This window comes from Buteo buteo, chromosome 8 (genome assembly GCF_964188355.1).
Source record: "Buteo buteo chromosome 8, bButBut1.hap1.1, whole genome shotgun sequence".
Classification (NCBI taxonomy): Eukaryota; Metazoa; Chordata; class Aves; order Accipitriformes; family Accipitridae; genus Buteo; species Buteo buteo.
Genome location: NC_134178.1, coordinates 22,011,788 through 22,037,115, shown reverse-complemented (window position 1 = coordinate 22,037,115; position 25,328 = coordinate 22,011,788).

Genomic DNA, 25,328 nt, shown 5'->3' with positions numbered 1-25,328 from the left:
AAGTTTCACAAGGGACCTGGCATATACTTATTGGAAGGAACTGTGTAAAGCATTGAAATGACAGGTTCTGTTTGAGGGTGGTGAGGCAATATTAACAATAGAGTTAACAAAGGAAATACATGTGGTTTGCTAGCTCAGAACCTTATTAATAATAACAAATAATATATCATTTTACTTCTGTATGCTTGTATACAAATAGACAAATGTGCCTAGTCTTTCAGACAGACTAGGTTTGAGACGTCAAGAAAACCTTCTCAATAGGAACAGAATATAGGAAATTAATATTAGCTGTTAAAGCTTTTGGGAAAATAACACTTTTAAAAATATTTGCAGAAAGTTTTATCAAGTTTTGAAGTATACATAGCAAAAGGACAAGGCAACAACTGAGAACAGGCCTTGTGTTTTATCAGCAAGCATGCAATTAATACAGTTCATTCCTGCTTTGTAATAAGGTTCAAAGTATTTTGAGTTAAGTTTCTAGTGGAAGGTACCATGACCTGATGTGAGAAATAATTCGGACGAACTGGTCAGGTTAATCATTTAATATCAATGTAAACAGATTTTCTATTCACAGATCATTTATAAACAATATAATGATTTCAGAACTGTCAGCCTAAGGGGAGTGTGGCTAAGAGGGAGGAGGTGATGAGCTGTCATTTGGCTATTCAGTGTTTGCTATTGGCACATCATTATATACTGCCAGTCACCTAAATCTTGTCATTGTTCTGCTCACTAATTTATTGAGAAAAGAAGTTTTGCAACTAAAGCATGATAAAAACTCCTATTGCCATAGGGACAGTGTGTTTCATGTGGTACTATGGATACTTTTACTTAACAGCAGGCTTTTTTATTAAAACATTTGTGCAAACAGTAATGTATTCACTCAAATTCTTTCAAATAGCAAGAAATAGAAGTCATAAATAAATCAAACTGCCATGTGGTTATGAAAGGCGTTTTATTTTTCAGTGTTCTATTGTACTTAAGTGTTACTAATCCAAGTTTTGTAATTGATTTGTCCTGTGTCACTGATAATTTTTTATGACTCAAATTTCAGAAGTGCTGTGCAAACTAAACTACAGGTCCTATTGACTTGGGAAGCTGTATACACTCAGCTTCACTGACCCTCCCCCGTACCTAACTGTAGCTGTAAAATGAAGGTAATAATTTCTAACTTTCCTAGAGGCTGCCACAATGAATAAACTAGAAATATTATATACAGATATGAGAATGTGTAAATCTGCCTAGGCACCAGATTTTGCCAAGGAAAGGAAAAAAAATTCTCCAATCTAGTATCTCTTTAAATGTAAGTTCTTGGGTCAGTAGATAAGACACTACACAAAGTACTTCAGAGATACAGCAGAGTAATTGAGGTACAGAAGTACTTTGGTTTTGATATACTGAAAGTGTTCCAAATAGTGATATTAATGGTTTTGCTTGTCCCTTTTACTCTCTGTGCACACTGTCAAAAGCTGAAGAAAATCATTGTTTTCCTATGACAGAGAATGGGATAAAGCTGAGCCAAATACAGCTACCATACAAAACATTTTTTGTGGTCTTTACTGTATCTCTGGCTTCTAGTCCATGCTGTGCCTGCGGAAGGGTTGCTCAGACTATTTGACATGCAGATGAATCATGTATCAAGTGTGATAAAAACTCTGAACACACCATTGAACTTACACAAACTTGTTTCATTTGCTTAAATTTTAACCTATGTTTGAATTTTCTTAGGAAACTGGACTGTAGTATTTTGTCTTCTCAACTATACTTGGCATTTTTCTCTATTTGTCTAACTCATTGCTCAAACCATTCTTCAAGCACTTGTCAGAACTAGCAGTGCCTATAGTAACACTCATGCCTCCAAAGATGAATGGATTACAATTCAATAGTATGTATTCTTTCAGTGATGTAGCATGATGATATTAAGCAGTTATTGCACTTTCTGCTTCTGCTCTTTTCTTTTTTTTTTTAAATTGTAGTGATTATTAAGTCACCACAGGAAGTTGAGTCACTCACCTTGAATGGTGCTGGAGAAGTCTGTGGAGAGCTTGTGTTGTTTTGATAGAGCTAAATCAAGGAACAAAGAAGCACATATACCTAAGTTCTCACTGTCTCAATTTCTTACTGGATATAGACTGTCATATAGAATTTGTTCATATGAACAGGCATGTTGAGTTGTTGATTGATCCTTGAATAAAACACACTGTAAAATTTTGGCTGTTTACAGACAACCCAACTACTTTCTGTAGGGAAGAATAGACTTGTTACGGAGCTAGGTAACTACATAATTTCTGAATTTCAATTCCTCATTTTGTAAGCCAGTGAAATAACACTTCTTGAAGCTGTAGCGTGAAAAAGTTACTTGATATCTTTGTTTACTTAAATGAAGGTGATATGTAAGTCTGAGTCTATATGTTTCCTTGGTCTGATTTGTAAAAGACAGGTAGTTCTAACAAGTTCTGTCATGAGCTGGAGAACAAGGAGCTCCCAAAGGAGCCCAGTCCCCTGCTTTCTTGGCTGCTTTTGTGGTTTATTCCCTCCTGAGAACCATGGGATATGACTGTAGACATTGCTGCTGCTGCGCTCTCTTAGGGCAGTGCATCATCTGAGAAGGGACCCTGTGACCATGTCCTCCTAACATTTTCCTACTGAAAATCAGTCAACTGTCTTCTAACTTTCACACTGTAAACTCTAGTACAGATAGAATGATGGATGACTTCCCGTTACACAGACAATTAAATATTTTACCCTGAGGCAAATCTTCATGTTGACATTCTTAGTATAATTCAAGGTGTTTTTGTGACCTTTAAAGCTCTAGGTAGACCACAACCCTGTTACCGCAGCTAAAATAAGCTGGAAGAAAACTCATGTCTGTGTCTCAGTTTGAGCATGCCATTCAGAGGACTGCCTCTGGAATCTGCCTCCTTTGGCAGTTTATCAGAACTCAAGTCTAGTGACCTTCAGATTAAAAAGAATAAATCAAATGTTAAACATTAAAAAGAAAGCAAACCATATCTACTTTTTCTTCTGATTTTTTAGCTCAACTCTTGACTGCCATAACAAAGGCCAGAGCTGATATTAATATAAATACAAAGGGCCTCCTCCCTTTGGATTACTTGTTTTGCATGTCTTTCCAAAACTGAACTTGTTTCACAGAATAAGGTACCACAAAATATTTTCATTTCTCAACACGAGATAATGTTAATTAACTTGTTTTCTCAGTAGCTTTGTATTTTTCTTCCAGTGGCTGAATATGTTTATTCTCCTGTTTTCCCAGTAGGAGATTAGCACATATATTTTAATATATTGTATTATTAGTGCCATTCAGAAAGTCTGTCTTAAATAGCACTAGAGAAGACATTGTTCTTGTTTCCCCAGGGAATTAGGTTAGTGAATACTGCATGCCAATAATTAATGAATGACCAAGTTTCCTCATTTCTTCTGGGAATTTTGACAATTTCATTTGATTTTTCACTCCAAGATTATCATGTTTATTGCTAGAGTTTCAGTGGTCAAAAAAGTTTAAACATCAGAGAAAAGAAACATGAGACCACCACAACAAAGCTTATAGTAAATATTTGTAACATATGCTCTTTTGAAGACATACATCAAGTGCAGATAATACCATGTAAGTCTTAGGACCCAAAGGAGCTCTTATTCAAGCTGTTAAACTGTCAACTGCTTTGTGGCCCTCAGTTTGTATGCATGAAATGTTTTAAGGCTATTGGAAAAGGTCACAGTCCTTAAAAAAAAAACCAACAAACCAAACAGCAGATTTATCTCCTTCTTAGAAGAGTGGAAGCATGATAAAGGAGGGTTGCTTCTGTCCTTGGGGTTTTGGAAAAACTCTAAGGAAACAGCACATTTATAGCAATACAATCCTGAAGATTTTTATACAGTCAAATCACCTCTTGCCTTTGACAATGGTCCCTCAAAAGCTGCTTCAGCTTCCTCTGAGTCAGTGGAAAACCTTCTAGTGATTTCAAGAGAATTGGATACGTTTTTAAATGCAGTTATCCAGCTGCACAATTAACAGCCAGAAAAGCACATTCTATAAATTATTTTGCTATTTAGGGATACATTTAGCATGTCCTAGCAATATCAATTAACTGGGAGAAGAATGACTCATGCAAGCCTTCTCCAAATCCATTAAGTCAATATCTGACTCACTTTTTGTGGTATGAAATATGGTCTATTTGCTAAATTCACTCTGGATTTTTATCAGATCATCCAAACGGTATTAAACTGAACTGCAATTGAGGCAAAAAATTGTGGCCAAAACCTGCCAAGTTACAGTAGAAAAACAACAGGGGTTAATCTGCCATACTGCTAGGTTTTGCCATTTGGCTGAAGACGCCTTGGCCCTAAGCAGTGTGGGAGCTTCAGGAGGATCCCTAAGGGCCAGGTCGTGCAGCAGTGCCTGCATGGCACTGCTGCTGGAGATGCAGGATGCTTGTCCTCACAGCCAGACCCCTCAGCCCCTCTCCAACAGCCAGAGCAGATTCCTTGCAGTGATGGGCTTACAGGCCATTTCCAAATTCCTAGCAACAATGTTCTTGTGCTCCCTTTGAGGAATTTTTTATTTATTTTTTGTAACCTGTAAGAGCTGGGAGACATCCAGATGTTTTTTTCTTGCTCTTTGGATGAATAAAGAATAGCTTGTTGTCTTATGTCAGGGGGCTTCTGGGGATGAGTTTAAGAAAGCAAGCGGTCAGGGAGAACGAACTCCCTGCAGCAAGGCTTTTAGAGAAGGAACAACAGTGGAGGACACACTGGAGGCAAATGTTTAACACATGGCTTAGGAAAAAACTTTCAACACTGGTCCAACAAATACAGTTGGTTAAAACTTGAAATGCTTTCAGTACAATCCTTATCCTCCCAGTTTCATGTTATGCTTAGAGAATGTGACCACGGCTTGAATATATTTTACATTTTCAGTTACTGAATGCACAAACAACATTATATTGATGTCAAAACATGCAGAGGCACTTTTTTGTTGGTCAGCTGAAAGGTGATCGGTAAAGAGGTAGGTTTACATATCATAAGTCACTGAAATTAATCTATAAGGCAGCACTTTAATAAATTAAATGCATAGCCAAAGTGAAGTTCAGACTGAACAGTTATTCCAGTGAAGTTTTCTTGGGAAACTATTACAATTTTTTCCCCAAAGTATGCTGTGGTAATTCCTATGGTATCCCAGTTTAGCTAACTTTGCCCCTGAAACTATAAAGATGCTTATGCCTAAAATCATACATTAAGGACTATGATAATGCTCAGATAGGAGTCCTAACCATTTTTTTACTTAATCACAAACTCTTCTTAAGTCTAACTTATTTCAAAAAACAACACTTCTTCTTCAGTCCAAGTACAGATTTCATGTTACATGGGAAAATAATATCATACATGCTCTCATTTTCATTTGTAGTTCTTTCTTCCACAAAACTTTCCCACACTTATTATCTTCATTTCACTATGTAGAAGCTTTATCTTTTGTGATCATTTAGGTCTAATATTCTGTTTCAGCAACCGCCTTTTCACATATTCCTTAGAGAACTCTTTCCTTCCTATATGTACTAGAAAAAAATATATTTTATTCTCTACATTTGTGATTGTATGTGATCTTATTGAAGAATACTTTTATTTTTCTGATTTGATACAGCAGGCCACAGTCTTTGGCAAAGGCTGCTTGGCCCCGTTTTCAGATGTTGCTCTTGCTGGGCAATGATGTGTCTGTTTTCCTGTCCCCCTGGACTATTTACATCACTAATTATAGCACTTATATTTCCCTTCTATCAATAAGGGAAATACGAGAGTGACTTAGAAGAACAATGGTCTGAATAGTCAGAAAAGGCCATGGGCTGTTTTTGCTTTGTTTTGTTTTGATTTACTTTTGGAAATAAATAATACCTTAAGAAAGGGACATGTCTAGATCATAGGAAATCCGGGGACTAAGAACTCCAAAGGGACCCTTCTTGCTGCTGCAGCCCTTTCTTTCCTAGATAGGAAACAGAAGTTTTTCCAGCCTCTTCAAGAAAATCTTCAATGATATAGAGATTTTACACTCTTTCTGGGCAAAAATTCAGTGCTTTATTATCTAATCTTTACAAAGATTTTTCTGATGTCTAGCATCTTTTTTGCTGTAATTTCTCTATCATGGACATGAAGAACTGACTATTCCCTTCCTTGTGGAAGCAACCTTTGCACATCAGAAAACAGATATAATGTTTTCTCTCTTCTTTTTTCTCCTTTTAGCTAAGGAACCCCGCTTCAGTCGTTTGTTAATAGTATCTTTACTGTTTTCCTCTGAATTCATTCTAACGAGTCCAATTTTTCTTGGCCTTTGGAGACCAAAAGCCTACAACATTTTTATCTATTTCATGCTCTGAGATCCTACCAATGCAAAATAAAGTAGTATTAATACAAGTTTACATATCTGATAGCCTATGCTCTTTTTTATTGTCTCTAGTTCACCTTTTCCCAAGCAGCCTGAGATTGATGATGATGAATTACAACCACAAATCTTAGCTTCTCTGCTAGAAAGCTAGTAACTGACATGTTGTACTCAAGTACCATATCCTTTCAGCTGAACACTGAAACTTTTTTTTCGTACTTTCATTATTTTTTCTTTTCTTTACAGACCACTTCTTCAGTTTGCCAAGATCATCCTGAATTCTAATCCCAATCCCGAAAAGCTTGCAATCCCTGCGATGTCGTGTGCTCTGAGGTAGCTGGTATCTTGAAATCAATTTCATTCTATCTTGGTATGGAAAGCAGCATCCTCTCAAAATGCCACAGAATGTCCTGAAATTGAGGCCATAGTTTGTGTAATATGAAGATGAGGAAATTCATTCTTTGCCTTTGAGCAAAGCAATTTGCAGCCTGTCTAGCAGCAGCAGCATTATTCTCAGTCTGAGCATTAGCTGATCTATAATAACATGTAGTTCTGTATGCAGTTCATCTCCATCAGAAGCAGAACATGTATGTGTGAAGCATTATACATTTTTATGTGTGCTAATGTATTTATACACATGTACCTGTGTGTATGTGTGTTAATACACAGATTGGTCTCCTGCCATGTGTCAGACACTCCCAGTTCTCTTCAGCTCATTAAAACTCCATAGAAGCCTGCAGAGTAGCATTTTCCTGGGAGCCAGAATGAAGGTGGCACATGTCTTGGTCTGGCTGCCATTTTATTGTTTGGCAAGCAGAGAAATATGAATGTAAGCCATAAATTGGTCTGCTAACATTTCTATGAAAATAACCTCCAACTGCTTTGAAACAGATTCTGTTTGTAAACAGAACTTGCTACTCTTTGGATGCAGTCCATCCACTCCCCCTTCTTTCTCTGTTGTATTTCTTTGGTAAAGAACTGTGAGTGCTGAAACTCACAACCTACTTAAGCAACGCTTAAATGCCAGCCTTTCTGTATGTGCTATATTTTTCCTTACATAATGCAAACTATGAACACAGAAAATTCAGTACTGTACCAAATATCTTGGCCTTTAGTTTATCATAAAGTCAGTGAGTAATGCATCAAAACAAAACTAAATAATACTATTTCACTTCCTTTAACATAGATATTTTATATTCACTAAAAAGACCACACTAGCTCCTGAACTATGAATATAAATCATATTATAATAATTCTAATGTCTTGCCTTGCCAGGATTAAAGTACCAGCAAATTCCCATTCTGAATCAGTTTCAGAATTAAAAGAAAACTTTCAGGTTTAAATTGAGAACACTCTCATAATTTGATTTTTTTTAATCAAAAATCTAAATCTAAAATGCTTCCACTTGAGAAAATATAGGGTAAGAAAAATAATCCTTTGTCTTTAATCACCCACCCTTGGTTCCAAAATGGTGTTTTCAACATTTCTGGAAACTATTATGATACTTTTTTTTTCTTTTCTTTGTTGTTGTTGTTGTAATATATTGTAATTATTAGAGGAGGAGGATGTAAAAACTACTTGGAAAAATGTCTCCAGCAAAGATGTTTTAATCCAGCCGGAAGAGAAATCTGGTGCTATGCTTAGAGAATGAAACTTTTAAGTATCTTAAAAGAAAGTAGAATTGGATTTCTGTGATTAATGTTTGTTCTGCCCCCTTGTGGTTATGGAGTCCAGTAGGGCATAGGTATGATTGTCTATTTTTTAAATATTTGTGACTACTTAAAAAATAAGCCTTTTGTACAGTTCAAGCAATGTACTTTTTCCAGAATCTGTATAGACCAAGAACACAAGGAAAAAAATCCCGATAGTTACCAGACTTCACATATGAACAATGGATAGATGAATGTTTATAATTCAAAGTAGTTTTCCAAAAGGATATGTTTTTAGGTTGTGAAAGGAAGCTCAGTAACTTTAAATATAAGCAATAATTTACTCAGAATGTAATACTAATGGAAACAAGATAGAAATAAAGAATAATTTCAACTTTACGCACAGCTTTTCCACTGTGGTTTTAAGGATGAAACTCAGCAGCAGGGACGCTTTGCTTTTCCACAAGAAAAAAACAATTACCTTTGCAGTTTAACTCACCCAAAGCCAAAATTCATAATGTAATTCTATTATGTTTGTAAGAGTGCACATCTATATGCCAAGTTTTCATTTATATAGACAAATTCTGGAAATATTTCACATAATTTTGGAAAGGTCTTACAGTTAGTTTGTCAGAGATTAATTCTTAGACAGCAGGTCAGATTTTTAAATCAAGAGACAATGTAGTAGACAAAGTCAGTGACTCTCCTGTCAGTGATGACTTATTGTCCTTTAAAGACTAAGAATTAGCTGGCCATAAAGAGAAATTTTCTTATCTTTTTCTGGTTTCTGCTACACAGAGAATATTACTACTAGTAGCATTACTACTTAATTTACATTCAAACTTTCACTAGAAAATATATTAAAATACTTTACATTTATAGGGTAATCATTGTTCAATTCTAGTGTACAGAATTAATCATTAAATGGTATTCTTTAATTTTTATTTGAAGTAATAAAGTAAATATTTTTATTAGTCTTCAATTTTTCCAAAAACTCTGCCCCGTTGCCCCCCAAATCCACATTTTGTTTCAGAACAGCTTCAGAATAACTTAGTTTTAATCTTTTTTTGTTTTGTCTTTTTTTTTTTTTTAAATGGGGTTGTAAGTTCTATGATTCCATGTAAAAGGAGTTTCAATACATACAGAAAGTTAAGCCAAGCCTCTCTCATCCTTACGCACGCATCCACAGGGCATATAATATTAAAGTATGTATAACTGAATTTTTTATATGAGACATATATGTCTCTGTATAGTTTTTAATCCAAATCAAGTCCTGATCTGTACAACCATAAAAGGCACTGTAGCAACTGAACTATACAAGAAGCATTGGCTGGATAGGTATCACACCATAGTTTGTAACCTGACTAAGTTAAAACACCGACACGGAGTCTGTGCAAGCCATTATGTTTTCAGCTTGATTGCCATGACAAACATGTCCTCTAGGATCAAACTCTTTCCCTCTAGTGTCCCCTTCAACCCAAGTTATGAACCTATTGGCTTAATACAGTCACAGCTATCTGGAGGAAAAAGTTTTGAAGGTAATCAAATGTGTAAAAAATAGACAGCCTGAAAAAAGGAGAGATTTCTGTCAGTGTCATAATTTCAAGAAAAATTAAAACATGATCTAGCATGTCGTTAGACTACATAGTCAAAGTCTTGTTCAGTATGGATCAAGAAGTGAGATGCTGAACTTTAATCACAGAATATTCCTGTGACCTTGTATACAGAGTAGACCTCTTCAAGGTCCTTATTCCGGAAATGATTGCCCATGGTGACTGTACATGTGAAAAGACTGATTTTCAAAAAGTACCACTGTAATGGCCCTTGGAGGAAGCTTATGACATTGTGAGGCACCAAGGCTTTGGGGAGACTTGGAAATGTGTCTCTGTATCTTCTACTAATGATTTTTAATACACTGTCTAACATTAGTGAAATTTCATAAAGATAAGTAGCAGGCCAGCAAAGTAAACACAACTTGAAGAGTCACAAGTTCACTGTTAATAGCTTTTATTAGCTCAAATGCTAACCAGATATTTTGCATAACATCAAAGGAAGCCTGCTACTAATGGATATAGCACTCATATTGGCAGCAAAGTACTCTGTGGGAGATTATAAAGTACATGCAGCAAGAGCAAAAGATGTTAGTCCGTTCCAGTTAAATAGTTAATCATTTAGGAAATGCGAATCTGTTGGAAATCAGACCTCAACAGTGCTTTATCTCATGGAGGCTGTAATTTCATATCCATCATCTGCACCTCAGATAATTCATGCCTGTTAACATAGTGTTCCTTGGAATAAGTCTGCAGATAGATCACGTCATTGGGTGACTTGCAAAGAATTTGAAGTAAGGAGATCAGGGACTTTTGGAAAGAAGGGTTGTCTAGAGAGGTTTGTGTAACACAAACGCATTTATAGTAACTGCTGCTGAATTTGGGGTGGGGGGAGTAATTTATGGGTTATACATGTTACAATATGGTACTTTTTCCTCTTTCTCACAGAAAGTGATTTGACGTTAGGAGGTGTCATATCCACTGCAACTATTGGGCTGATGTGAGGCTTATGAAGCAGCTGTACAGTTTTCTTCTCTTTTCTAACTGCTCATCTGCCACCATAGAGCATAATGGTGCCAGGCTTTTTACAGAGCATTTAGTTATTTGTACAGTTTTGTATTCACCTAATATAATGCATTCCTAATGAACTCTTCACTGTGAAATTGGTACTTTCTTGAATATGAAAAGAGTAAATCCTTGGAATCCCTGCCTGCTTTTCAGACTAAACTGAGACCATGTGACATTAAACATTTGTATTCATGAATATTTAAGCCTATTTGTTCTTGTATTGGTTTTGTACAATGTCTTTGGCTGTTCCCTAGCAGGACTCCCTATGTAAACCTAAGTGAGTGACTTATAGGGACGCAGGGCTTGAGAAATCCAGAAATATGTATTTACCTAAGTAAAGGATATAGTCAGTGTGTTAACATTTCATTTCCTTGCTGTGCTTCCATTCTGTGTCAAAATCTTAATGTTAAACAAGCACTAGAGTTCTTTTCATGTTCTTGAACAGTCTGATCTACTCATAAAGATATCTAATGTTCTACACTGCATAAAATACATATTCTTCTTACTGTTTTAAAACCTCTCTTTCCAGGCTATCAGTGGGTTTTGTTTTTGTTGTGGTTTTTTTTTTCCCTTGAATCATTCATCTGCTATTTTTATTGTGCATTAACCTTGTAAGATGTTTTAACAGATGTCTGTACGATAGCAAATACTGTAGACTCCCAACTTGCTTGGCCAGAATGGGGGATTGGGGAGCAGCTTCTTCCACTCTAGTATCGAGATAAAGTTATGTAGCTAGCTCTGTGTTATGCTTCTCCTTTCATTTGGAATAGACAGATTATATTCATCTCTTCATTCTTATAAAGGATAACCTGATTATATTCCTATTCCTATTGAAAAGTTTTGCTGAAACATATAGTATTATTTATAGCTGTGAGATCACAAGAAATCCCAGGGCCTGTATGCTATGTGCATGTTGTAAGTGAACTAATTTACTAGCATTTTGTTTCATTTGGTTAACATGACCTCCAGTGATGTGCTAGGTGGATTCAGCAAAACCTTTTAACAGATGGTAAAATGGAGGGTTGCCCTCTGGTGTCACTGTATGTGATGAGTGCTTAGCTGCATCTTGGCATCACATAACACACACTCTATAAACAGCTGGCAAGAAAGAATCAGCAAAACAAAGAAACATTGCAATGCTATATGGCACTTTCTTGATTAGTAAGGGCCATTGGCATGCAGTATCCAGACGATGATATGTATTTAAGCACATCATTCTGAAGTCTCTGTCCTCTGCAGCATAAACTCAGATGGGACACAAAATAAGATAGCTCCACCAGCTCCATTTCTTGATAATAAAAGTGATGGAAATTATTTTTAGAAGGTTGAACTATCAGTGATGTCACCAGCTACCATAAACAATCTCTTCCAAAGCAGCATACCAGAAAATCTCTGAATTCAACTTTCTCTGCAAAGGTCTTCTGTCCTGTCTTACATATTGGAAAGATAACAGCTTACTTTTTCTTCTTGGGGTGAAAGACAATAGTCTTCACTACTGATGGAAAATATGGAACATTTTGGAAAACATGGATTTGTTTATTTTTTATTTTAATTGTTTATCAGCCTACACTGATATTACTGAGATGATTATGTTCAAAAAAGACACCAAGAGAATCAGATTCACATTTTAAACACTGAAGAAATCTGTTCAACTCTTTTTGCTAGAATACTCTGTTAAGAAATGTCATGTGATCTTTTCTCCAAGGAGTAGAAAATTATTCAGTGCAAGTTACATGAGTTTGAACAGTAATAAGCAAAGACTATCTTCATTTCCAAATACTTTCAGACCTTCCTTATCCTTGAAATCTAGCTGTTTCTTAACTAAAGTTTTAACAAGCAGAATTTGATATTACAGCACCTTCTATTGAAGAAGTGTCACTTTCACTGAATTTCCCGGGCCTAGTGCTGTGTTTATGTCTAATGATTGATGATCCAACTGTAGAGAAGCTCAAATTTTCTTAGCCAGTCATGAGAATCATATCCCTTATTTGAAATCGGTATTTTCTGAGCTATATTTGGAATGAGCTATCTTTGGAATACCACTTCACACTAACCACATTATGCTGCCACTAGAAGGTTAAGCAAGAGTCACAATTTATGACTTACACCCACCAACTCTTTTTAGATACAGCTATGACCCTTGAATGTCCAGTTCAACTCCTATTGAATTGTGATGATTCCGAAGTATGAGGCTGCCTGGTGCACAGCAGCTAAAGCATCTGATGACTATTTTAATCCTATCTGCAGCTAAGACAAAAATGATCCTTACCTCCTTAGATGCACATCATCTCTACCACTTAGTGAAATTTCATTACAGAATTTGCATAATTCCTCTCATTTCTTCTCCTTTCTTAATTGTTTCTCTCATGATAGTGCACTGTCCTTACTCAGATCATAAATGTATTATCATTTACAACAGAGCAACTGCATTTTTATTTTGAACTGTCAATGTTTTAACTGTAAATAAAACTCCCCAGAAAAGCTGGGAAGAGTGTTCCTTAAGGACTACATGCAGCACTAAATCTAGTGGGTATAGGTTGTCATCAGCTGATATTAGTGAATGATTTAACTCAATACATACAAACTGACTCAGTGCATTAATATTTGCAAATTCAGGGCCTTACATTTGAAAGGCTCCTGCAGATGTAGGATTGTGAAACTCTACTCCTTAGTTTCCTGAGAGCTTGAAACACGTTCACCTTCTATAATTTATTTTAAACTCCGTTAAAAATAAAGTGTTGTGAGCAACAGTTTAGGAAATACTTCTGCTTTGGCAGGGAGACTAGCAAAATAATCTAATAGACTTTCTTCATCAGTAATTTCTGTGATTCAGTTAACTGTGATAATATGGCTAAATATATTATTTTAAACTAATTAAACCTGTAAACATTCCTTTCTCAAAGGCTTACGTGCTTATGTACTCTCTGACAAATTAAACAGGCTACTGATAATAGAAAATGAACCAATTACTTAAGTAAAATCTATTCTCATATGTTTTGTTCCACCACTTTATCAGTAGTTCTTGAAATCAGTCAGAAATTTACATTAAAATTTCAGGTTTTGAAAAGAAGGACACTTTTTTTCTGTTTCTGAAGTTTCGGAGGGTTTTGCTTGCAGGAGAGGTATTGATGCCGTAAAGAAAAAAAATATATTTTTTGGGTTAGATATTGACACAGTATCTCAAAATCTAACACAGTATGTCATAATCTACAGAAGTGAGTAGATTATTTCCCTTAGCATATATCAAATATTTCAGCATACAAAGACTAAAAGGTTTAATAATTACAACTGGATAGAAAGCACATGTCCTTCCTAGAAAATTAATTGTAAATGAACTGCATCTGAGATGGATTTAGATGGACTGTATCACCCAGAAAACTCCTATGTTTAGCCCTTTAGGAAGAAATATCTGCCCATATTTGCCCATAGCCCATAGTTTTCTTGTTGAAAGAAACCAACAATAAATGGGGTGCTTTAAAGAAGTCCATACCATTTTCTTTACAATCTACACTACCTTCTAGACAGCTCTAATTTAGGATAAAATATGGTAAGATTTGAAATCCAGATGATTTGTAGGAAGGTCAATTTCCCAAAGCTGACTGTATTTTGGATATTAGTTTATAACTAATGTTTTGGTTTGGTTGCTTATTTGTTGCTTGTCTTCTATTGATATTTATATTGATTAAAGGTGATTTTATCTTTTTAGTACTATCTAAAAGGATAATTTTTGTGTAAATACTATTTTAAATATTTCTAAGTCCTTTAAATTTAAGTAATCTATAAGATTTATGGTCAAAAGTTAATTTATTATTTTATTTCACAAGATTATTTTAAGCAAATTTATGTTCACTCTAACTTTGTGTTACTCTAACATACTTCTTGATAATAAGTATCACACATCTAATGATTTGAAAGCTTCAAAGGCTTTCACAGAATATTTTTAAAGTGAATTTACAATGATTGTCAGTATTGAACATTTTAAATACAGAATCACAGAATGGTTGAGGCAGGAAAGCATCACCTAGTCCAACCACATGCTTAAAGCAGGGTTAGCCAGAGCAGGTTGCTTAGGATCATGTCCAGTCAGGTTGTGAACACCTAAGGATGGAGAGTCAAGAAATATTCTGGGCAACCTGCTACCGTGTTTGGTCACCCTCACAATAAGAGGTGGTTGTTAATTTTAAGTGGGATTTCCCGTATTTTAACTTGTGCCTATTGCCTTTTTCTTCTCACTGGGCACCACTGAGAACAGTCTGGTGGTACATGCACTAGACTTGGGTCCTCCTGAGTCTTTCTGCCCCAGGATGAACTATTCCAGCTTTCCTAGCCTCTCCTTGTATGGCAGATGCTCCAAGTTCTTAATCATCTCTGTGTCACTTCACTGGATTCACTCTAGTAGATCTCTGTCTCTTTTACTGGAGAGCCCAGAACTGAAAGGAGTACTCCAGATGAGTCTCACCAGGGCTGGGTAGAAGGGAAACACCTTCCTTAACTTGCTGGCAATAGTCTGCCTAAATGCAGCCCAGGAGGCTTGTTTTGCTGCACAGGAGCGTTGCTGGATCATGGTCTACTTGGTGCCAACCAGGACACCCTGGGTTTTCTCTGCAAAGCTGCTTTCCAGCCAGCGGACTATCGGCCTGTACTGGTTGTTCCTCCCCAGGTGCAGGACTTTGCGCGTCCCTTTGTTGAACACCACAACATTCCCACCAGACCATTTCTCCAGCCTGTCAGGTCCCTCTGAATGGTAGCACAACCCTTTCTTGTATCAGCCACTCCTCGCAGTTTTATATGATCTGATCACTCTGTCCCATCATCCAGGTTAATGAAGATATTAAACAGGATTGGCCACAGTATGTCCCAATCCAATGTCAGGGAAGGTTTCGATATGATCCCAAGAGCGAGATTAAGACACAAACGAGGTCAAATGCCGTATAGTCAAAATAGGTTTTATTATCAAAAGTGGAAAATGGTAGCGATAGGATAGAATGGAAGAAAAGGTAGAAATTAAGCAAGCAGTCAGGATAGGATTGCTAGGATAGTCACCACCACGGATCCAGCGGTGTCCCATTGGTCCTCAGGCAAGCAGTCAGTGGTGGGGATTGTAAGGACGGTCACCACCACGGATCCAGCGGTGTCCTGTTGGTCCTCAGTCTTCAATTCTTTGGTGGTGAAGAAGGCTGCCCACAGTTTGTCTCTGTGAGTTTTTTATAGGGCATATTTCAATGATGTCATGCGCTGCAGGTTTCGTCCATCACACGACCTTCGCGTGATCAACACCTGAAACCAGTATCTTATCAGCTCCAGCCCGGTTTCCTCCTCTGGATGCCTCAATGGCCTGGTAATCGTCCTTATCGACAGAGGAGTGTCCTGCTTAAACAGGCCATCTTAGAGACAAAGGGCTCAAGATAAGCAGTTCAGTTCCTTGAGATGATGGTCCAGTCCCCCACATCTGACAATCTTTGAGGCAAATGGTTCAGGATAAGAATTCAGTCTCTTACACAGTACTAACCCTTGGGGTACGTCACTAGGGACTGTCTTCCAGCTTGACTTTGTGCTGCTCATCACAGCCAATTTTCAATCCACCTTGCTGTCCACTTTTCTAGCCCATGCTTCATCAGCTTGTCTATGAGGATATTATGGAAGATAGTGTCAAAAGTCTTACTACGGTGAAGATAAATAACATCCACTTCTCTCCCCTCATCCACCAAACCAGTCATCTCACCAGAGAAACCTATCAGGTTTTTCATGCATCATTCTCCCTTCACAAATCCATGCTGACTACTCCCAGTCACCTTCTTGTCCTTCATGTGTTTGGAAATGGTTACCAGGATTATTTACTCCATCACCTTCCTGCAGACTGAGGTGTGGTCAACTAGCTTGCAGTTCCCTGGCCCTGCTCTTCTTGAAGATATAGGTGATATTTGCTTTCTTCCAGTCTTCAACAATGTATTGATTTTTTGTGGCAAGGTTTTTGGGGGAGTGGGGGGTTACAGGGGTGGCTTCTGTGAGAAGCTGCTGGAAGCTTCCCCTGTGTCCGACAGAGCCAATACCAGCCAGCTCTAAGACGGACCCGCTGCCAGCTAAGGCCAAGCTAATCAGTGATACTGGTAATGCCTCTGTGATAACATTTTGAAGAAGGAGAAAAAAGCTGCTGAGATGAAAACGGCAGCCGGAGAGAGGAGTGAGAACATGTAAGAGAACAACCCTGCAGACCCCCAGGTCAGTGAAGAAGGAGGGGGAGGAGATGCTCCAGGCGCCAGAGTGGAGATTCCCCTGCAGCCCGTGGGGAAGACCCTGGTGAGGCAGGCTGTCCCCCTGCAGTCCAGGGAGGTCCACGGTGGAACAGATCTCCACCTGCAGCCCGTGGAGGACCCCGCGCCAGAGCAGGTGGGTTCCCGAAGGAGGCTGTGACCCCGTGGGAACCCCGCGCTGGAGCAGGGTCCTGGCAGGACGTGGATCTGTGGAGAGAGGAGCCCACGCTGGAGCAGGTTTTCTGGCAGGACTTGTGACCCCGTGGGGGACCCACGCTGGAGCAGTGTGCTCCTGAAGGACTGCAAACCGTGGAAAGGACCCATGCTGGAGCAGTTTGTGAAGAACTGCAGCCCGTGGGAAGGACCAACATTGGAGAAGTTCATGGAGGACTGTCTCCCTTGGGTGGGACCCCACGCTGGAGCAGGGGAAGAGTGTGAGGAGTCCTGCCCCTGAGGAGGATGAAATGGCAGAAAATAACGTGTGATGAACTGACCATAAACCCCATTCCCCATCCCCCTGCGCCACTGGGGTGTTGGTAGAGAATCCGGGAGTGAAGTTGTGCCCGGGAAGAAGGGAGGGGTGGAGGGAAGGTGTTCTGAGATTTGGGGTTTATTTCTCATTACCCTACTCTCATTGATTTGTAATAAATTGAGTTAATTTTCCCCGAGCTGAGTCTGTTTTGCTTGTGATCGTAATTGGTGAGTGATCTCTCCTGTCCTTATCTCGACCCACAAGCTCTTTGTTTTATTTTTTTTCCCCTGTCCAGCTGAGGACGGGGAGTGATAGAACGGCTTTGGTGGGCACCTGGCATCCAGTCAGGGTCAACACACCACAAGTAACTTCCCCAGATTACCATAGCCTTTCACAGATAATTGCAAGTAGCCTCACAGTGTCATCAGCTAGTTCCCTCAGCACTTGTGAGTGCATCCCAATACACCTGAGAGACTTGGGTATGTTCAGTCAGTTTGTGTTCCATAACTTGATCCTTTTCCACAGATGGTAATTTTTCCTTGCTCCAGACTTTCCCACAAGTCTCAGGGCCTGGATTCAAGAAGACATTATTGAGTACCTCAGCCTTCTCCATGTCCTTTGTCACCAAGAGTCTGACCCATTCAGCAGTGGGCCCACATTGTCCCCAGTCTTCCTTTTTTTAACAATGTGCCTACAGAAGGCCTTCTTCTTTCTCTTTATTTCTTGATTACCTGTGTCAGGAAGTTCAAGGCATCTGTGTACTCCAGAAACCCATTCAAGGTATCAATACAATTCAGAAACCTCCTAGACTGCTCATGCTCTGCTGTGTTGCCCATCCAGCATGTATCAGGGTAGTTCAAAATCCCCGTGAGGGCTACGGCCTGTGAATGTGAAGTTTCTTCCAGTTGTCTGAAGAAGGTCTCAGCTGCTTCTTCCTGATCAGGCAGTCTGTAGCAGACACCCACCAGTGTCACCTATGTTGGTCTGCCCTATAAACCTGACCCATCAGCTCTCAGCTGGCTCATCACTCTTCCCAAGGCAGAGCTCAGTGCAACCCTGCTGCTCTCTCACATAAAAGGCAACTTCCTCTCCTCACCTCCCTGGCCCATCCTTCTTAAGGAGCCTATATCCATCAATGGCAGCACTCCATTTGTGTGAGCTATCCCACTATATTGCTGCCGTGCCAATGAGATGGTAGCCCTGCAGCTGCACATGCACCTCTAACTCCTCCTGTTTGTTCCCCACACTCCATCTGTGAGTGTACAGGCAGTTCAGAGAGGTGCCCAATTGCACCAATTTCCCAGAAAAGTCATGAGAACTTTCCCCATCATGCTGTCCCCTCAACACTTATTTATGTGCATATGCTTGGACAGGGTCCCTTTCAGCCCTGATTTGTTGTTTTCAAAGTCTCTCTTTTCCACATCATCTTGTTCCTTTCACTTGTCAGCCAGGGCTACCACTTCCCTACTTGAATGTGGGTGCTCATCTCCCACCCTCATAATTTCTAGGTTAAAGCTCTCCTAAGCAAGTTGGCAAGCCTGTTGCTAAAGATGCTTTGCCCCACTTGGTTGGTGAATCCCACTTCTCTCTCAGTCCTCCATTCCCAGAGAGGGTCCCATGGTCATAAAGGTGAAATCCCTGTCATCAAAACCATCTGCACACTGAAGCATTGACCTGCAAGATCTGTTCACTCCTCCTCAAGCCCCTCTGCCTCACCGGCAGGATCAAAGAGACACCACCTGTCACCCATGTCCTAGACGCTCTCCCCAGAGCTGTGCAGTTATACGTGATATACTCCAGGTCTCCCCTGGCCATATTGCTGGTGCCCACATGGGAGAGCAGTGGGAGTAACAAGACAAGGGCTGGACAAGCCTCAGCAGCCTCTCCATGATGTCCTGGCTCCAAGACCCTGGCAAGCAGCAAATCTCCCTGGAGACCCTGCTAGGTTGGCAGGTGGGGGCCTCTGTCCCCTCCAGAAGAGAGTCTCCTATCCCATTCCCTTGTCACATCCCCTGGTGCTGCCACTGCAAGCGCTCTGCTGGACACAGCTCCCAGCTCCTCATCTGCAACCCAGGGAGGGTTGGAGAGGTCCTGGTGCTAAAGCCCTCCAGCTTCTGCAATCAGGGGATCTCTCAACCCCATAAGCACAAGTGTACCCCCCTGTGTGGGTACACTTGGGAGTTGAGGCTTACCTCACACCTGTATATTCTCGAAGATGGGCCTCAGATGGTGGTCCGTCTCTTCTGTGCCACCCCTGGTGCTGTACAGGCTGCTGTCCTCCTCCTGCAGCCCCTCTGCTGGGGGACACGGACCCCTTGCCAGCAACCACCTTTTTCAGGCAAGGATGGATCTCCTCCAGGTGCAGTGGGAGGCCCCTGCTTGTTCCCACAGTCCCAAACCTACAGAGCTGCATCCTCTCTCAGAACTGGGTTGAGCCGATTCCCCCAACACACCAGGCAGCTGGGTACAGGGGTGCTGGAGGCTGTGCCCCACAGGGCCTCATCACCACTGCTGCATGCAGGGACATGGGGACACTGCCTTCAGCAGAGCTTCCTCCTCCTTTCCATGGCCCCTCCAGTGCACCCTGCTCCACAAACTGCTGCATCTTATGGCTGCCTCTGTTAGCAATACAATGCATTTTAAAGAACTGTATGGTTTGCTTGGATGTGATGTAAAAAGTGACTTCAGGTGTTAGCTCTTTTACACAAAACCTAAAAAAGTAGTTTACTTCTTCATACTAGTTTAAGCTATCTTGGATTCTAAAAGTCTTAATCATAATGCTATAAAGCTTCAGCAATGCGGCTTCATGAATACTTTTTTTTGCTACATTTTCATTCCAGTTGTCCACTAACATGTTTTGTTAGAAATATTTCAAAAGTAGTAGCAGAAACAGGTGAAGGCATGGTATTTTTTCTATGACATTGTAATGACAGAAAGGGATTCTGAGGGTCTCTTATTGAAGTGGAAAGTAAACCAAAAACTAAACAAAATCAGGACTAACTCCCATGTGCCTCACAGAATTGGATATATATATCCAATTTACAAATATTCCTGGAAGAAAAAAAAATATTTACCGAATGGTTCAAACTTGCCAAAATTATGTCTGATTCCAAAAATAGTTAATGGAGAAAGACAAAACAAAAAGTAGAATGTCTGAAAAGGGTGCTTACTATTCCCCTTTCATATGACAGTGGTTGAACCTTATGATATATGGCACTATACTCTTACAACTATGTAATATTTGCAAAATGCAAACAATCCTATTAGGAAAAAATCTACAAAGCCAATTTATTGCAGATAAGGGGAAAATACTTCCAAATTAATAGATTCTCCAACTCTTCATTTCTTCATTCCACCTAAACAAATAAATGTAATGTTGCCATAATCACTTGTTGTTGCAGATCAAAGAAATGCTTACTTTCTACATTTGCAAGATACCAGAAAACTGCAATAATGGTCAACTTACTGTCTTGACTTAGCGAAATGTCCACAATGTTTTGGACCAAACTACAGTCTTTATTACAAAAGTTACATTACTCACCTGCTAATTCCCCATAAAATAACTCTTCCTTGTCCTGAAAGAAATTAGCTTTGTATAACAATTTATTTTACTATTTAGATAGTCAGCCCTGATTTGATCTTTTGATCATGCATGAAATTACTTTGTCCTCACTACTAGAAAAGGTATGATTCCCAAACCATTGTAAACCTCAAAGTAGGTGATGATTATTTTTCAAAAAAAATTGGATTTTAAATATTATTTTAATACTTATTTCTTCATTTTTGTTGGTGAACTATATTTTAATAACATTTTCTGACTAGCTCTGGGCAAAAAAAAAAAAAAGCATTTTAATTGCATTTAAGTTGGTTTACTACTCAGGCTATTTTAAGTTAAATTGCTCTTCTTTGCAGTTTTTTTTTTAATTCCTGTCTTCCAACACTGTTCATTTTGCTTCCTTTTTGTATTTTGTGACTAAATAGAACATCCTTCTCTTGCCAAGCATAGTGAAAAGAGCAGGACCCAAAACTGATGTTTGCAGCATCGCACTTGTCACATATATCCATTTCTGCCTGTTTCTTCTCACTCATGCTGTTTGTCTTTACTCCTCAAGATAGCTCCTTATCCTTATAAACTGCATATATCTCCTGCAATACCAGATGACCTTGCTGAAAGTCATCTTTGGGTGGTCTTGTAATAGAGATTTCATAAGGTTTCTTTTAAGGCAGTACATTCTGTTCCAAATTTCTCTGACAAATCCTGTGTATTAATTGCTCGTATGTAACTGTTATGTTTGTCACCAAGAGCTTTTGTGAAACCATCCTGATAATCCTTAAACAATGTTGCTGTTTGTTAGTTCTCCGTTTTATCTTTACTCAGTATTGTCTTACTTGCTTTATGTTACTCCAGACTTGGATGTTTGTTTTGGGTTTTTTTAATTATTACTTCTAATTGGAAAGGCTATCACTATCTCATTTATTGTTTTTCACCATTTTATAATAGGACCTGTTGATTTTACTGTCTTTCTTAGATGCGTTTCTTTTTTCAAAATTGTTCTTTTTTTTCCCTTATGTAATGTTATGCTACTCCAGTTTTTCGCTCTTGTTCTGATTTGGTATAAGTATTTCCCTGTTTTTAGTTCTCTCCTCAGCCTTTTTTCCTCTTCAAGAATGCTGAAGCAACAAGTTTGTGTAAATAGCCAGCGGTGGCAGTCACCTTTTCCAATAAATTAGCCCTACTGTCTCTTAAAGGGTTACCCACTCCAAGACACTCCCTTTCTCCTTAATATTTCTGCAGTAATATTTCATTTTTTGTCTTCACATTTCTTTAAAATTGTTTTTCCATTCATTTGTTCTCATTCTATAAACTTCCCATTCTTTTCTGTGCTTGAAGTGTTTTATGGTTTACACTTCTTTTTTTTTTTATAGTATAATAATGCCCTTCCACTTCAGTAATGTGAAGACCTATATGCTTTATAATAACTAATGAGTTAAGCTTTGTTACGGAAATTACGCATGCCAGCCACCATAACAGGGTTTGACTCTAGGTTTCCACATAAGCTAAAAGATAGATTCCTTTCTGAAAATACTTTTTATTAATAGTGCTACAGCTTGAGCTGGGTGTCTCTGAAGAGGGACCCCGAACAAAGAAATCCCTGGGCAGTTATACCCTTACAATCTAAGCACCCCACCCCTCATGAGATAATTTGGACCAACAGTAATAGTAAGGTCTGGGGTCTTCTTGTTTTTATTGGTTTGATTTGTTTGCTGTTTCATTACTAAGCAGTTGCTAAGTGGTCATTCTCTTATACAATATCACATCCTCTTAGGTTGGTTTCAGCTGATTCTGTAGGTAGCTATTCGACATGTTTTAATATGGTTGTTACAGTTCATACACCATGTCTTTGTCTACTCTAGCTATTAATGTTTAAGCTGTTAGCTTTGTCTACTCTAGCTGTTACTAATGTTTAAGCTGCTAGCTCTAAGTTTTGACTAACTTTTTCTACAACAGTTCTCAGTACAGTGTAAGAAGTAATGTCTATTATTGCCATATTAGCAAAAGGAAACTGAGGCACTGGAGCAAGCCAACTGACTTCTTGGAGATAAATACTAAGTCTCAGTCAAGCTGTAAGAAATGTAATCTTGTTTCCTTGGGGTTTTTGGGGTGGGTGGTGGTTTGTCTGTGGTTTGGTTTTTTTTACTGCTCTGTTGATCACAATATGCTTCTCTCACAAATAAGGTATTTCTATAATTATCATTTCCTGTTCATTCACTGATAGTAGTCCCTGTGACTACTATATGGTTTGCCATTTAACCTCACAAACTTATCAGAAAAGAAAGAGAACAAAATTTTAAAAGCTCTTTCAAGCTCTTTATATTGTGACCTTTCTCATATTCAGCATAACAGCACCTCTAGTACAAGATACTCTTCTGAGTATTTATTGTGTTTATATATGTTTGCATACTTTAAAAACTCAAAATCTAGAAAAAAATAATTGATATAGTATTCCTTTCTGTGCATGTATGCATTACATTTGAATTCTTAATTACATGATGTCACTTACATTTCAAGGTTGTAATGCAGGCAGCACTGTCAGATTGATGTACAGCTAGTTACCCCTTAAATTGCTTGTTTTGATGTGTCTAATATAAATGTTTCTGAGTAGAGACCACCTTACTAAAACATTAATACAATTGATGCCTTTACACTAATATGTATGTTTTAACCTTGCAGTAATATATAGGGTTTTTTGTTTTCAACGGTTTTTAAATTGCTGTGTTCAGTGTTGTGTAATGCTATTTTGTGCTTCTTATGCTATGTGTCTGTGCTGGTTTTGACTGGGATAGGGTTAATTTTTTTCCATATTAGTTTGTATGGGACTATGTTTTGGATTTGTACTGAAAACAGTGTTGATAATTCAGGGATGTTTTTGTTATTGCTGAGCAGTGCTTACACAGAATCAAGGCCTTTTCTGCTTCTCACCCCACCCCACCAGTGAGTAGGCTGGGTGTGCACAAGAAGCCAGGAGGAGACACAGCCAGGACAGCTGACCCCAACTGACCAAAGGGATATTCCAGACCATATGACATCATGCTCAGCAATAAAAAGCTGGGGGAAGAAGAAGGAAAGGGGGGACACTTGGAGTTATGCTGTTTGTTTTCCTAAGTAACCATTACGCGTGATGAAGCCCTGCTTTCCTGGAGATGGCTGAACAGCTGCCTGCCCATGGGAAGTGGTGAATGAATTACTTGTTTTGTTTTGCTTGCCTATGCAGCTTTTGCTTTACCTATTAAACTGTCTTTTTCTCAACCCACGTGTTTTCTCACTTTTACTCTTCTGATTCTCTCCCGCACCCCCAATGCAGCAGGGGGCAGTAAGTGAGCAGCTGTGTGGTGCTTAGTTGCTGGCTGGGCTTAAACCACGACAGTATTATAGCAAATTTTCATCACTACCCTGGTCTCTTTACTGTCAGATATTGAGCAATGGAGATTTTACCCAATATGTAGTTTTTTCCCAAGATGCTTCCAATCCCTGCATGCTTTCACAAATGTCAGTTCTACCTAATTATAAAACATGATTCTATTTTCTGCCAATTCAGTGATGTCTTTGGAGAGCCATACTTCCACGCTCTTAATGTAGTCAATGCCTGCCTCCGCATCAAAAATAGTATGGGGACAAACATGAAGTACTGCATTGTGCAAATCTGAACTAGTCTTCTCAGTAATTCAGTTTATTTTTTTATTTGCCTGAGAAAACTGCCCTTCATTTTTGGCAAGGAATATTGTGCTCTCAAAATTGTTTTAAAGTGTTTCCTTTGGAGAAGAAAGGGTGAGGGAAAGAAAAGGAAAACAAGTTATGTTGTTGTTTGTGTGAGGAGTTCTCACAAAGCCTCACTATGGCACATCATGACATAAAACACCAAACAAAATATCAACCCCTGGCCCAAGGTGTATTTGGTTAGTAAATATCATAAAGGCTTGATTTTGTCATCCCTATGGAAGAGATTTTCACTTTCCTGCATTAAGAATCTAATCAAAACCCACATAAGTACAACTCTACTTCAGGATGAATTAGAGCAGCAAAATGTAACTCAGCTCTTTCATTTCCAGACAAAGTCCTTCTGAAAAGATGACAAGACAAAGAGAAGCAAATGCTGTCATGGAGAGGTATCTAATTTTAGCAGCTTATCTAACTGAATAGTCATCTCTAACTTTTATTTGAATTGGATTTATTTGAATTTGGATTCAGATGAAGTAAACGGACCGAGGTCTTCACAGCCTGATTATGGTATCCCCACTGTACCTCTGCAGCTGTAGATGCATACAGAGGATGTGAAGTGCACTGGATAATACATGTTATTGGTGTATACTTGCATAGTGAAGGCTTAAACATGTGCAGATACATTAAAACTTTAATGTGAGGGCTGCAAAAAGGGGAGAAACAAAAGTGGC